The sequence below is a fragment of the Elaeis guineensis genome, chromosome 11 (genome assembly GCF_000442705.2).
Source record: "Elaeis guineensis isolate ETL-2024a chromosome 11, EG11, whole genome shotgun sequence".
Taxonomy (NCBI): domain Eukaryota; kingdom Viridiplantae; phylum Streptophyta; class Magnoliopsida; order Arecales; family Arecaceae; genus Elaeis; species Elaeis guineensis.
Window position 1 is genome coordinate 110,054,601 of NC_026003.2, and position 13,840 is coordinate 110,068,440.

General features: G+C 38.1%; 1 non-coding gene across 1 annotated transcript; it reads left to right on the forward strand.

Moving 5' to 3' along the window:
* The first annotated feature begins 11,113 nt into the window (after positions 1-11,113).
* LOC105054219 (uncharacterized) lies at positions 11,114-13,493 on the forward strand. Its single transcript, XR_012135255.1, has 2 exons — positions 11,114-13,127; positions 13,258-13,493. It is a non-coding gene; the product is annotated as an uncharacterized protein (transcript).
* Positions 13,494-13,840: the final 347 nt, after the last annotated feature.

Sequence of the window (13,840 nt, forward strand, 5' to 3'; positions counted from 1 at the left end):
CAGTTCCATCATTCCCTGACAGGCCGCAGTAACCATCGCCACCCTGCTTCATTTCCTGTGGCAGATTCCGCACAGCTCCACTACCCCCTGGCAGGCCACAATAACGGCCACGAACCTGCTCCACCTCCTGCGACGGATTTCATGCGATTCTCCCATCCGCTGGCGAGTCACGACAACGGACGCTGCTCCACCCCTCGTAACAGATTCCATGTGGCGAGCCACGGTGATGGTCACGCGTCCACTCCACTATCCTTTGCAATCAATTCTCCTGACCATGGGCGGCCCACTACCAGACGGTTACAAACGTCGCCATCAATCCGTTGCCTCCTCCGCCTATAAAAGGGGGATCCAGATACGTTATTCTTTAAGCTCATTTCTTATCTCAAAACTCTGCTAAATTCTCCGTTCGAGCACTCCATTCTTGTTGAGGCAGAGAACTGACTTGAGCGTCGGAGGGACTTGCCGGAGCAACCCCACCTCCAGTTTAGACTTCCCTTGCAGGTCCCGACGGCGACCGCGGCTTCCCCGACTCCAGCTTCTCCGACGCAAGCAGATTTTTGCACCAACAAATATCAACATCTCAAAGATTTTCAATATTTCAAGATTTCGAAATTATGATCTCATTTTCTGTAAAAATTAATGTTCAATATCTCATGACTAGATCAAAATCAAATCTATCTCTTGTAAATAGAAGAAAATCAATATCTTAATTTCTAAATAAAAATTTTATTTATCATCATTATTTATTTATTTATTTATTTATTTTAAAATATTAACCACTCTTAATTTCAACCCATCATAAGATAGGAAAACATACTTTCGTAAATTATACTATGACATCCTAATCAATCAAAATTCAAAAATATTTTTTCTTATTCGTACTTTCAAAAGTTGAAGATTTATCATTTCAACCTCATTCTCGAACTTTTGATATTTTAATTCTCAATGTAACTTCATCATTTAATAATTTCATAAAGAAAAGATCAATATCATCGGTGTTGATTAGAATCAAAACCACTATTTCTAGTCATCAAAATTTTCTTACTCAAACCCTCAAACTCTTAAATATTCTAATTCTTGAAGCAAATTTTATCATTAAGTCATTCCATAATAAAAATCAATAACTCAAAAATTGATCTAAATCAAAACTATATATTTTTTTTATAATCAAAATCAATGTCTCTATTCTAAGTAAGTATATCAATTTACTTTATTTAAATATTAACTATTCTTAATTAATCGATTCATTATCAAATTAAATTATAAATAACTCCAATCCATCTTTTGTAGAACAATCGTCAATATCAATAGATAATCTCAATCTTTTTTATTTAGTCAGAGAAATAATAATAATCAAAAAAGTTCAAACTTCAAATTTTATTATATCCTGGAGCAAATATTTGTGTATAATAATTTAAGATCAAAATCATCATTCGATAAATGATCTCAAATTCTTCCTAATAAATAGAGAATTGTAAAATTTAATTTTAGGATAGAAAAAAATTATCTCTAAATATTCTAAATCTAAAATCAAAAATCAAAGATCCACTCATCCTAGAATTAGGATGCTAATTATTTTTGTAGCATAGTAGGTGGAAGCACTACTTTTAAAAATCACATTAGGATATCTAAAATAATTTAAAATTTTTAAAATATTATTCTTTCTAATATCAATGAATTTTTTGTATCAAACTATATTATCTATCATAATTTTTTGACTCAAAGAATCAACATTCCTGACTTACTCAAAGTAATCCAAATTACCATGCTTCCACTGTGCACTCTGTTCTAACAATTAAAATTAATTAGGTTCATCAAAAAAAAACTTTTGATCAAATTATTTTTTTATCTTATCAATAGAAAAGACCTAAAATTTTAAATTTTAATTGAAGTCAAAGATTAACTTTCGATTCTCATTCATACCTTTACTGGTGTACAATAATCTTGATTAACTCTTGAGTCAAATATCATATTTAAAACTATATAGATTTACTATAATCAATGTGAATCAAATTTTAATTCTCATATCAATTCAATTTGATAATTTTTAAATTAAAATCTTTATAAGTCAAATGAATGAGAAAATCCTTCGATGCTCCACCAAATTTGGACATAATCTGAATATATAAGAACTTTAAATCATTATTTTTTTCTAAAATTTCTATAATCAAGATCTTTAATATTTATCACATATCTTTTCACAACAATCATACAAGCCTCAAAAATCAAATCTCTATTTAATAGTAGATTCAATTAGGGACCTTGTTAACAAAAGCAAAGGAACTCCGTATCAATTCCTAAATTTAAAATTTTTAAATTATAAATTCACATAATTTTGATAATTTTAAATAAATATAAATCAGATCTTTTATCTTAATCTAAAGATATCAATTTTTATTAACAACCTCAACAATAATATCAGAAAATCTCTTGAACAACTTAGATACGAAATCTTTAAATTGAAATTTCATACACATCATGTAGTCTCCAAGAGACATAATAAGATCCATTATTTAGATCTAAGGATGATGATTAAAGCTTCTAATACGATAAATATCCTGCAATCTCAAAATCAATTTCATTAATAAGAAATAAGCTTCTTTGCAATATCTCCAAATATGCATTCATCCTAATATGCCACTTTATATATGATCCACATACCAAGTTCACTTTCGATAAATATTCTAATCAAGCATCATAAAAAAAACTTTCTTAGCCCATTCTGGAACAATATTTTATTATCAAATCTTTATCTTGCCAATAATAGTCAACTTCTCAACTAGAAGTAATATCATAGTATTATTCTCACATCGAATTTGAACTTACGATTCACTTGAATAACCAATGATCAAATTAATAACCACAATGCATAATAAAATTTTATGTCAATTCTTTTGTAATTACTTTCAATCAAAATCTAACTAATCATATCATGATCAATAGATCATCCATCATATTTCAAATTCTATATGTCATAATCTCTTGTGATCCTTTCATACATAATCTCAATATTTAATCAAAAGTTCATAAAAATTTCTCTCACTACAATCATCAAAGATCTACACCATAATGTCTTTAGTGTCTATCCACTAACACTCCTTCTATACACATCTTAGTTCATCTACTAACGCTCTGATACCACTTTAATTATCATGCCTCCGATCTAAGATTATGAATCGAGGATCATGGCAACTGCCGCATACTTATAGAAAACTCTTCCCATAAGCATGCAAGGCACTTATCATGCTATCCTAAAACAACAGTGAAATAATTAGTCAATAATTTAAATCCAAAACATAACGATCTAAATTTTTTCTTTAATATCTCAATAAATTCAACAATGATTCATAGACCTTACATCAAATTCAATAAGACTTTCAACCTAAAATGAAAGTATGGAGATTCTGCTTCTGATCACTGTTCCATTCATATCTTGTATCATCTTAATTCCTCAACATCTGTAAAAACAGTAAAATAGGAGGTAATGAGCTAGACAACCCAGTAAGCAATGATCACTTTTCAACAGATTTCATCAGACATTTAAGTAAATAATCATTTATAGAAAATAAGCATATCGAGTTCATTAATTCAAAATCAATTTCTAATTATGCAATATAGTTCATGCCAAATTTATTTCTTTTTCAAAATTTAAGTTTCTTTCAAGATTTCAATTTCTTTCGTTCTTCAATTCTTTTCGTCAACCATGAGCTATGACTATATTTTTTCTGTGGCAGGGTCATAACACCGCGTATCTTCTTGCGGTGAGCTGCGAATTATCTGGCAGCAAAGTCCTTCAGAACTGCTAGTCTCTCTGGCGGTTTGTCACTGGTCTCTCTGGTAACGTAAACCCTCAGGACAAATCAATTGCGCATATGCCCCCATGGACGGGATCCTTTACATAGTCAAGTTGTCAATTCATATTGTTCTTATATCAGAATTCTTCATAAATCATGTTTCATATTCTAATTTCGATAATAAAATATATAATCATGTAGTATCAAAATCAATCAATATAATGCATTATAGAATCAATATGTTCAATCATGCTTCATCATAACATTTCAAATAAGATATTTTCATAACAAAATACCATTCATCCAATTCATGCATCGTTTCACAAATCATATCAGAAAAATATATTATAATTTATCGATAAATCTAAAAAAAGTGAAACATTACTTACCTCGAACGCATTCCAATAAATCCACATAATTCTATACATTTTCTTCCAAAATTCTTCAGTTCATAAACCATATCACAACATCCGATTATCAGGTGTTAACGATACCTATACGAGATCAAATTCAACAATCAGAAAGAATACGAATACTATATTTCAACGGTTTAGATTGGGTCCGATCATCTAATTTCATCTAATCAAAATCTAATTAGGACATAAACGATCCAAAGTTTGACTATCGGATCAAATCGGATTCGAAGTGATAGGATCGAGATTTTTTCATTGATTTCATAAAATCAAGTAGAGAGAGAAAATCAGAGGAGAGAGAATTTATGAGATACAATTCGAATTGATCAGGTAACACAATCCAACATTACGATTGGTCCAATATCTCGATTGGTGAAATCAACATGATCAAATCAAGTCATGGCTAGATCGAGATCATGGATGATCAAATCAAAAGATTCATGGTCTGATCAAGGTGGATGCCAATACACTACCCAACAATCATAGATCAAGATTCTTCATCAGATCAGAAATATTAAAAAAAAATTTCATTGATAAATCGATCAAGAAAGAAAAATCGATAGAGAGAGAAATAGCTTTAGAGAGAGAAAATTCTAGAGAAAAAAAAATTTAGAAAGAGAAAATTTATCTTGGACTCTTCAGACGATATGATTCAACAAATCCGATCTATCATATCAAATCATGCTGAAATTATCATGTGGATAATTTAATAAAATTATAAAAATTAAAATCTAAAAATACCTAATTTGATCAAAGTGGGTGTCGGTGTACCGTCCGACGATCGTAGATCAAAAAATCCATCACTAAGATCATTTAAATTCATCATCATTCTTCTTAAAATTCTAAAAAATCTTAGGAGAGAGAAATAACTTAGAGAGAGAAAGTAGAGAGAGAAAGTTCAATTCTAGAGAGAGAAAATACTAGTTCAGGCTGAAGGGAGAGAGAAACTCTCTTTCTCATATTTTATTATTTATATCATTATTTATTAATTTATTTATTTTATTTTTTTTTCTTCTTTTCTTTCTTTCTTTCTTTTTTTTTCTTTTTCTTCACGGAAAAGAGAGGAGAGAAAATCCTATTTATTATTATATTATTATTATTTTATTTTTCTTCTTTTTTTTTTCTTTTTTTCCTTTTTCTTTTTTTTTCTTTCTTCTTCTTCTCTTTCTTTTCTTCTTCCTGGGCTTTCTTTGGGCCGAAACAAGGGACCTTACAGCCCCCCCCCAAATTATTGGCCGACCGACAACCGACCGGCACAAAGATGGTTGGCGGCCGAAGGAGCGCGACTCACCACCCGAATGAGTCCAAACCGGTGGCCGACGACGACCACCGGCATCCGAAAAATCAAAAGAAAATCAAACCTCTTTTTCATGAAAATCCGACGACTCTGATCGCTAGTAAACATGCACACTGGCACGGGAAGGAAGGGAAAGGAGAGAGAAAGAGAAAAGAAGGCTTACCTCTGATACCGGTGGGGTTTTCTAGCGAGAAACTGGGACGGACACAGTAAGGATATCCGTAGCACTTTTCCTGACGATCGCCGCTGATTGACCCGAGATTCTCCGGTGAGAGGGAGAGAGGAGGGTTCTCCTTCTTAAATAGAGCCAGAGGGGGCTCTTTCCGACTCCGGTTGGGAGACGGTGAGAGGAGGAAGAAGACTCCCCTATTTTTTTTTTTTGTTTGGGTTTTGGTGGGCTGGGATTCGTTACTCGGATCAGGCCATCACTTGACCACTCTTCAAGATTCAACAAAAATTCATAAAAAAAATAAATATTTTTTGAAATCATGTCACAAATAAAAATTTTGAAAGTCATGTTAGAAATGAAATTTTTGCATCCCGCATACAAAAAAAATTGCATGCACACACAACATAATGAAAATAAAATATAAACAGAAAAATTCAATCATCCCCGTGCACAAAAAAAATCATATGCATAAAAAAAAGAAAAAGAAAGTTTGATCAAAAATTGAAATTCGTTCATACTGGAAGAAAAATTAATTTTTTATAATTAAATTATTCTTCAAAAAAAATTCTATCAATATAGAAATCTGTTCATGCACATAAGAAATTAAATCGTTCCCATTGATCCCACAAATGCAGAGAGAGAGAGAGAGAGAGAGAGAGAGAGAGAGAGATTTCTATTAATTCAGAAATCTATGCATGCACATAAAAAATTAAAAAAATGTACGATAAGGTAAACTATTTTTTTTAGTGATTCTTATATTGAAAAATTTAATTGTTCTCATGCACAAAAAAAAACGATCGGTAGTTAAGAAGATTAGTATTGCACTTTTCTATCAGTCCTTCAATTATTCATTTTTCTCATAGTAGAAATTATTAAAGTATTGTAGGTATACATTGGAAGCAACAAAAAATTGATTGCTGCAAGTAGAAGCAGATTTTGTAATAGTTACCATATAAATGCTAATAATTAGCTATTTTTGATTTCTATTGTATCTCAGTCTTGAATTATTTAGTTCAAAAATATAAATATTTGTTTTATATTTATAGTTGCCATGCTATAAAAGCTGAATTATATAGATATGCATTCACCTGCTTATTTTTTATAGATTTATTTAATACTTAAAGATATAAAGTAAGTAATAATATTTTGGTTAGCATTTAGATTTATTTAAATGTTAAATATTTATTAGATGATTAATCTTTAATACATATTAATATTTAATAACTTCTATATATAAAGATTATTTTATAGGAAATTAATTCAATGTTTGAATTTTACATAAAGATCATTCTTCAATATTCATTAATAGATTAATATTAATAAAAAATAATATAAAAGGTAATAATTTTAATATTAATATTTATGCAATATAGAATTTAAATATATCTTTAATGTAGAAGTTATTAGTGTTAGTATTAATAATAATATGAAGATTTTAATACAGTAGTTATTTAATGCTACATATAAAGAGACTAAATCTTTATATTGATACTTATATAGAAGTTATTTACTTAATGTAGAAGTTTAATATAAATCTAATATATATTAATTATATCTAATATATATTAATTATATCTAATATTTACTATATGTATTTAATATGAATATTAATTAATAATTGGTAGCATTAATAAATTATTAAAATAAAATTTTAAATTCAAAATGAGAAAAATGAGAAATTGGAATCTTGTGCATCAAATCAATAAGAATCAGATATCTCTGTATAAGCATATATTTATTTATCTTATTGCAAATGTTTAAACTATTAAGTAGTTCATTTTTTCTACTATTGTAATAAGAAGTTGAAAGTAAAATAATCACAAAGCTAAGGAACCTATTGGGTTGCTTGTGTTCGGTAGCTACTTTGAAGATCATGCTCCTTTTTAGGTGTTTCTTCGAACCATTGCAGTGCAAGGGCGAGATGGGTGGTTTGAGTGAGGAGGCATCCAGTGGCTCCCCCGATGATGGGGGTTGAGGGCAATCTAAATCCAAGGGCGAGGAGTGAACATGGGCTAAGGTGGCCCAGGACCACCCAAGGCAGGCTCAACAGACAAGCCACCATATTATAGAGGAGTTAGAAAACCCTCAGAAGCATGTCACAGAGGTCCTGGAGCGGCCTGTGGAGAGGATCGAGGCTTTACATTAGGTATAGGAGTGGATGGTGGTGACTACTCATAGTATGGGGATGAGGGTTCCACCAAACTAGGTGTAGAGAAAAGAAAGTATGGGGCAAACTTCAGTATGATGTTGAATCGTTTCCTATCTTGAAAGATCATCATGTGTTTTGGTTTAAAATGAAGGAGAACCAGAACGCGATGCTGGTGAGGGGGCCGTGGATCATCGTGGCATCCTTGTGATGGAGTCTTGGGTCCCTGATTTCATCCTTGTAATGGATCAAGTGAAGAAGATGATGGTTTGGATCCAATTGCCACATCTCCCTCTCGAGTATTACGACAAGAATCCATTTTCTAGATCGCCAGAGCAGTGGGCCATCCCATCTTCATGGATGACTTCGTTGACCAGCTCTAGAAGCTGGGCTATGCCAAGGTCAATGTCGAGATTGACACCTCAAAACCCTTGAAGTTGGCCATCAATATTAGGTAGGGATGGCAATTAGATCGGATCGGATATAGATGGAATGGATCAAATACAGATTGAATCAAAAAATTTTGAACCAGATCTGATCTATTTATTAAACAGGTCAAATTTTAAAATCCAGACCGGACTTATTTAATAAACAGGTTATCCGACCCAACTTGTTTACAACCTATTTTAAAAAAAATAAAGAAAAAAAAATTGCTTCGTCCGACCATGAAAAAAAAAACCCTGCTCCTCCCCCCGACCACCTCTCTGCATCTCCGCCCTCATGGGCCTCACCGCTCCACCAGACCGTGCTTCTCTGCATCTTCTCTCCTCTTCCATCTAGGGAATCCCTCAATGGCACTGCTCACCACGGCCTCAATCAAAGGAGATTTGGTGACCGCAGTTGTCGAAGCTCCCTATGCTCCTCTTCCATCCAGAAAATCTCCCAACAGTGCTCCTTGCCGTGGCCCCGATCGAAGGATCTAGTGACTCACCGATGGCGCTAGGACTCTCGCCCGCATAGTCATTGTCTCACTTGTCGGGCATCTCCACCTCTCCATGCTCAATTATCTCGAGCTCACATACCAGCACTCCCATACCTCCCTCAGTCTCCTCTCGATCACCTGCACCACGATCAGTGATCATCAACCACCAATCGACATTGTCTCCAGAATAGCGATGGTGCAAAAGAAGAAAGGGAGGGGAAGAACCCTAGCAAGGATTTGAGATTTTGAGTAACAATTGGAAATCGGTGAAATACAATGAGTAGCGTGGTATGTCTTCCACCATGGGATCAAAGGAATAGAAAAAAAAAACCACGTATTTTTTTTAGGAGCCTATTAGCCCATTATCCAATCTATTTAAACAGCCCAATCAATAATATACTAGCTAATTTAGCCCAACCCAAAAATTAAATGGGTAAAACGGATTAAATAGGTCAACAATCTGAAACATGAACCTAACTTATTTATTAAATAGATTAAAAGAGTCGACTTATTTACGATCTGAATTTGTTTAGCCTAAATCTAAATCTATTTATGGTGGATCGAATATGGGTCAAGTTTGCAGATCGGATGATATTTTGCCACTCCTAATATTAGGGGTCGAGCTAGAGTTTTCTGGCAAACTTTTATCTATGAGAACATTACACTGTTCTACTTCCATTGTGACTGGATTGGTCATAAGGATGAATGCTGTAAGTTTTCTCCATTGGAACGAAGACTTAAGGTTGAGCTACCTATCCAATTGGAGAACTTCTCAAAACTTAAACTCAATTGGTGATGCTTCAACGCCAATGATGGTGGAAATGGGTGGTAGTTTGAAAGCTTCGACAAGTGACACCAATAGCAAGTTGATGGAATAGGATTGATGGTCGCTCTTCAGCCCCTATATGGTGAAAATTAGGATCTAGCAACTGCGGATGGTAAAAGTCAACCAGTGATCGTAAAAGGATTTCAAATTAGCATCGAACTCATCTAGGTCAGGCTTGTCCCCTTCTCAATCTAGCTCATTCTGGGATTAGTCAAGTTTGCTCGAGTCATTACTTGACCCAGAAGGTTGGCAAAAAACCATCCAAAGTGGTGAGGTGGTGATCACCGAAGAAGGGGGTGTGGGTTGATGATGCATCGTAGAGGCAAGAAGTTGGGCTGCAAGTATTGGGCTCTGGGTCTGGGTTTGGGTCTAGCTGTGACCTACTAATGGAGTTGGGCTCACATAAAGGGGTCGAGTGTGGAGGCTCATCGATGGTGGTGGACCTAAATATGGTGGATGCTGGGTTGGGCCAGAAGAGGCCTAGAAGCTCATTTTCACCAAGGTCAGGGATGGGCTAAAAGTAGGTTAAGGAGGACATAAAGTCAAGGGCCTCGATGGAAATCCAGAGTTGGGGCTCCACACCAATACTTAAGTCTGTTGAATCATGGCTAGCCCCTGCATCAAGAGAGTGACTTCGAAGTCTTCTGTGACCTCCTTACTGGCCATTTCTGCTTTGATTCGGGACTGAGCAGAGGTAACCCCCACTCCTCCCTCCTTTCGGTGATCGATGACCTTCTTTCCTCCATGCCTCTTCCCTCTCCAGGGGTGTCATGGCGGCCCTTCGATCGGCAAGCAAAGTAACTTGGGGGTGATAGGTGACCAGAGTGGGTTGATCTAGGGGTGGACAAGGAGATTGAGGTTCTTTGATCAAATGAACAAGCTTCTCAACAATCGGACCTTACTAGGGATTTGGAAGATTGGGGCGGGACTTACCTATGCAAAGCTAGTGCTTAGAGTTGAGCATTTGGTCATGAAAAACGACTCTACTACTGTTATTAGATAGATCCAGAGTTGGATAGAATCATTGACTGCCTATCCTCTTTTGCACGATATCATTCAAGGAGTCAGGGAGTGTGCTTCTCTTAGAGCCAAATATATTTATCGAAAGACGAGCAGGACTATAGACTAGGTTGCTTCTTATATAAAGGATTATTCAAGAGAAGTTTTATGAATGGATTTGCAGGCTATTTCAGATGTGTTTGTGGGACATTTTATTTTTTTGACTTTATTTGATGTATTTATGTTCGACGTTGTGATCTTTTTATTTTATTAAAAAAATAAAATTATCAAAAATAAATAAATTTATTTTATTTAAAATATTATTTAATTTTATTTTTTTTATATTTTTATAATTATTATTATTATATTAAATTATATTTTGGTCTTTAATATATTCTCACACATTGCGTGCGTACCAATCGGGATGTTTATTCCATCGTTTCACTAGTTACCGCTGGAAATTATTTTTTTAATTTATCCATAAATTTCAATCATTGGCTATATATAGAAATACCAAAATGTACACTTAACCCTTGTGTTATAATTTTGGTAATACTGGAAGAAAGGGAGAGAGGTGCGCACGGGGAGGGTGCACAACCTGCCACAAATGCATGCCAACCCCTCCCTGCCTCCGCCTCCTAACTCCAAGCTCTCTTAATCCCAACCACCCCCTCTCATCGTCGTCTTCTTCGCTGCCTCTAATCTCTCTCCTCCTCCTGCCATGCCCAAGCCCATGCCCGCTCTGACGTCCAGATATCGGAGTCAGACCAACCAGCCGACCGACGGACCGACACCATAACAATATTAGATAAGATCGGATCCCAAGAGAGATCTCCCTCTTCCTCTAATTTCAATCTCAATCCATCTCTTCTTTCATCTCTATCCGTTTACGCTCTTTAGCTGCATTGCCTCTCCCCTTTCCTCCCCCTCCAATAAACCCCCCAAAAAAAAGGGAGGGAGGTGAGAGGTGGACATCTAAAAGAGCGAGAAGAAAAAGGGTGGAGGAGGTAGAGGACTATGAGAGCCGGTGGAGGGGGAGGGCCGAAGGATGTCTCCGATGGCTACCATCCGATGACCACAACCAACAACAGTAAGAACCCTTTCATATGGGGCATCCTCTGCGCCGGCCACCCCTCTTCGGCAAGCCTTCCAACCGTCCCATGTTGATGTCCAGGATCAGGATCTTCCTCCTCATCTTCATCTCCGTCTCCCTCATCTACGTTGTCTACACCGTCAGGCTCATCCGCACCTCTTCCCTTTCTCACAGCGAACTCCCCTGCTCCAGCACCACCACCTCCGCCGTCGCCGATCCGGTCCTCCACCTTTCCTCTAATCTCTCCGTCCATACTACCCCTCGGCCACCAACGTCCCCACCACCAGGACAGCCGCCCGCGCTGCGGCGGCCACGGGGCTTCAGCATGTAGTTTCGGGATCGCGGCCTCCGCCAGCTTGTGGAAAGGACGCAAGGACTACATCAAGCTCTGGTGGCGCCCCCGCCAGATGCGCGGCTTCGTCTGGCTCGACAAGCCGGTGAAGGAGTTCAACAACTCCGCCTCCGCCACCGGCCTCCCCCCCTCAAGCTCTCCGGCGACACCGCCCACTTCCCCTACACCCACCAGAAGGGCAGCCGCTCCGCCATCCGCATCTCCCGCATCGTCTCCGAGACGTACCGCCTCGGCCTCGACAACGTCCGGTGGTTCGTCATGGGCGACGACGACACCGTCTTCGTCCCCGACAACCTCGTCCGCGTCCTCTCCCAGTTCGATCACCGCCAGCCCTACTACATCGGCTCCGTCTCCGAGAGCCACCTCCAGAACATCTACTTCTCCTACGGCATGGCCTACGGCGGCGGCGGGTTCGCCATCAGCCGCCCCCTCGCCGCCGCCCTCGCCCAAATGCAGGACCGCTGCCTCCACCGCTACCCGGCTCTGTATGGTAGCGACGATCGCATCCAAGCCTGCATGGCGGAGCTCGGTGTTCCCCTCACCCGCCACCCGGGCTTCCACCAGTTCGACGTCTACGGCGACCTGCTCGGCCTCCTCGCCGCGCACCCCGTGGCCCCGCTGGTCTCCCTCCATCACCTTGACGTCGTCCAGCCCGTCTTCCCCAACGCCTCTTCCCGCGCCGCCGCCCTCCACCGCGTCTTCGACGGCCCCGTCCGCCTCGACTCCGCGGCCGTCTTCCAGCAGTCCATCTGCTACGAAGCCGACCATCTCTGGACCGTGTCCATCTCCTGGGGCTTCGCCGTCCACCTGGTGCGGGGGGTCATGTCCCCCCGGGAGATGGAGATGCCCGCACGCACATTCCTCAACTGGTACCGCCGCGCCGACTACACCGCCTACTCCTTCAACACCCGCCCCGTGGCTCGCCACCCCTGCCAGAAGCCCTCCGTGTACTACCTCTCCTCCTCCCGCTACGACGCCGCCCGTCGCACCACCATCACCGTATACGAGCGTCACCGAGAGGTCCACCCGGCGTGTCGCTGGAAGATGGACAACCCCTCAGCCTTCGTCGACCGCGTCGTCGTCTACAAGAAGCCCGACCCCTCTCTCTGGGACAGGGTAATTGTTTGATATTTACTCATGTATATTAATTAATTTGATTCGGTTTGGTTAAATATGTATTATAATAGATAATGTTTGATGAAATGCTTCTTCTTCTTCTTCTTGCTGTTGTTTGTAAAATGGGCAGGCGCCGAGGAGGAATTGCTGCAGGGTGGTATCGTCGCCGAAGAATGCGAAGAAGGGGAATAAGACGATGACAATTGATGTGGGCGTTTGCCGGGATGGCGAGTTTAGCGAGATATAGTTACCTGCCTTCATTTCTCTGTTTACTTGGTAGATCTTTTTCATTTTTTTTTTCTTTCATTTTTAGTCTTTCTATTGTTTTGGTATTGTTTTGGTATATAAATTGTCAATTTTTTGGAACTTTTTGTGATGGGGAACGGGGCATACGACGGCTGAAAGTAGATGATGAAACTTGAAAGAAAGGCAGAGAGAGATTCGTCTTTGTATATTTTTCTTTGCCGTTATCGAGCGGCGGCAGGGTCAAGCATGTCGTTTATACCTCAATCTATATTCTATTTCTAAGTGCGTTGCCTCTAGATTCAGGTAGTCACGAGGGAAGGAAATCTCCCCGTGACACCGGTGGATGTTCTGGGTCCAGCCTTGCTTCCGAGATGCAGTTATCTTTTCTAGTCGCGTATAAAGGAACAAGTGGGTCACGTTGTAATCATTCAGAAATCAAAATCAAAATCAAAATGAGAAAACAAAAA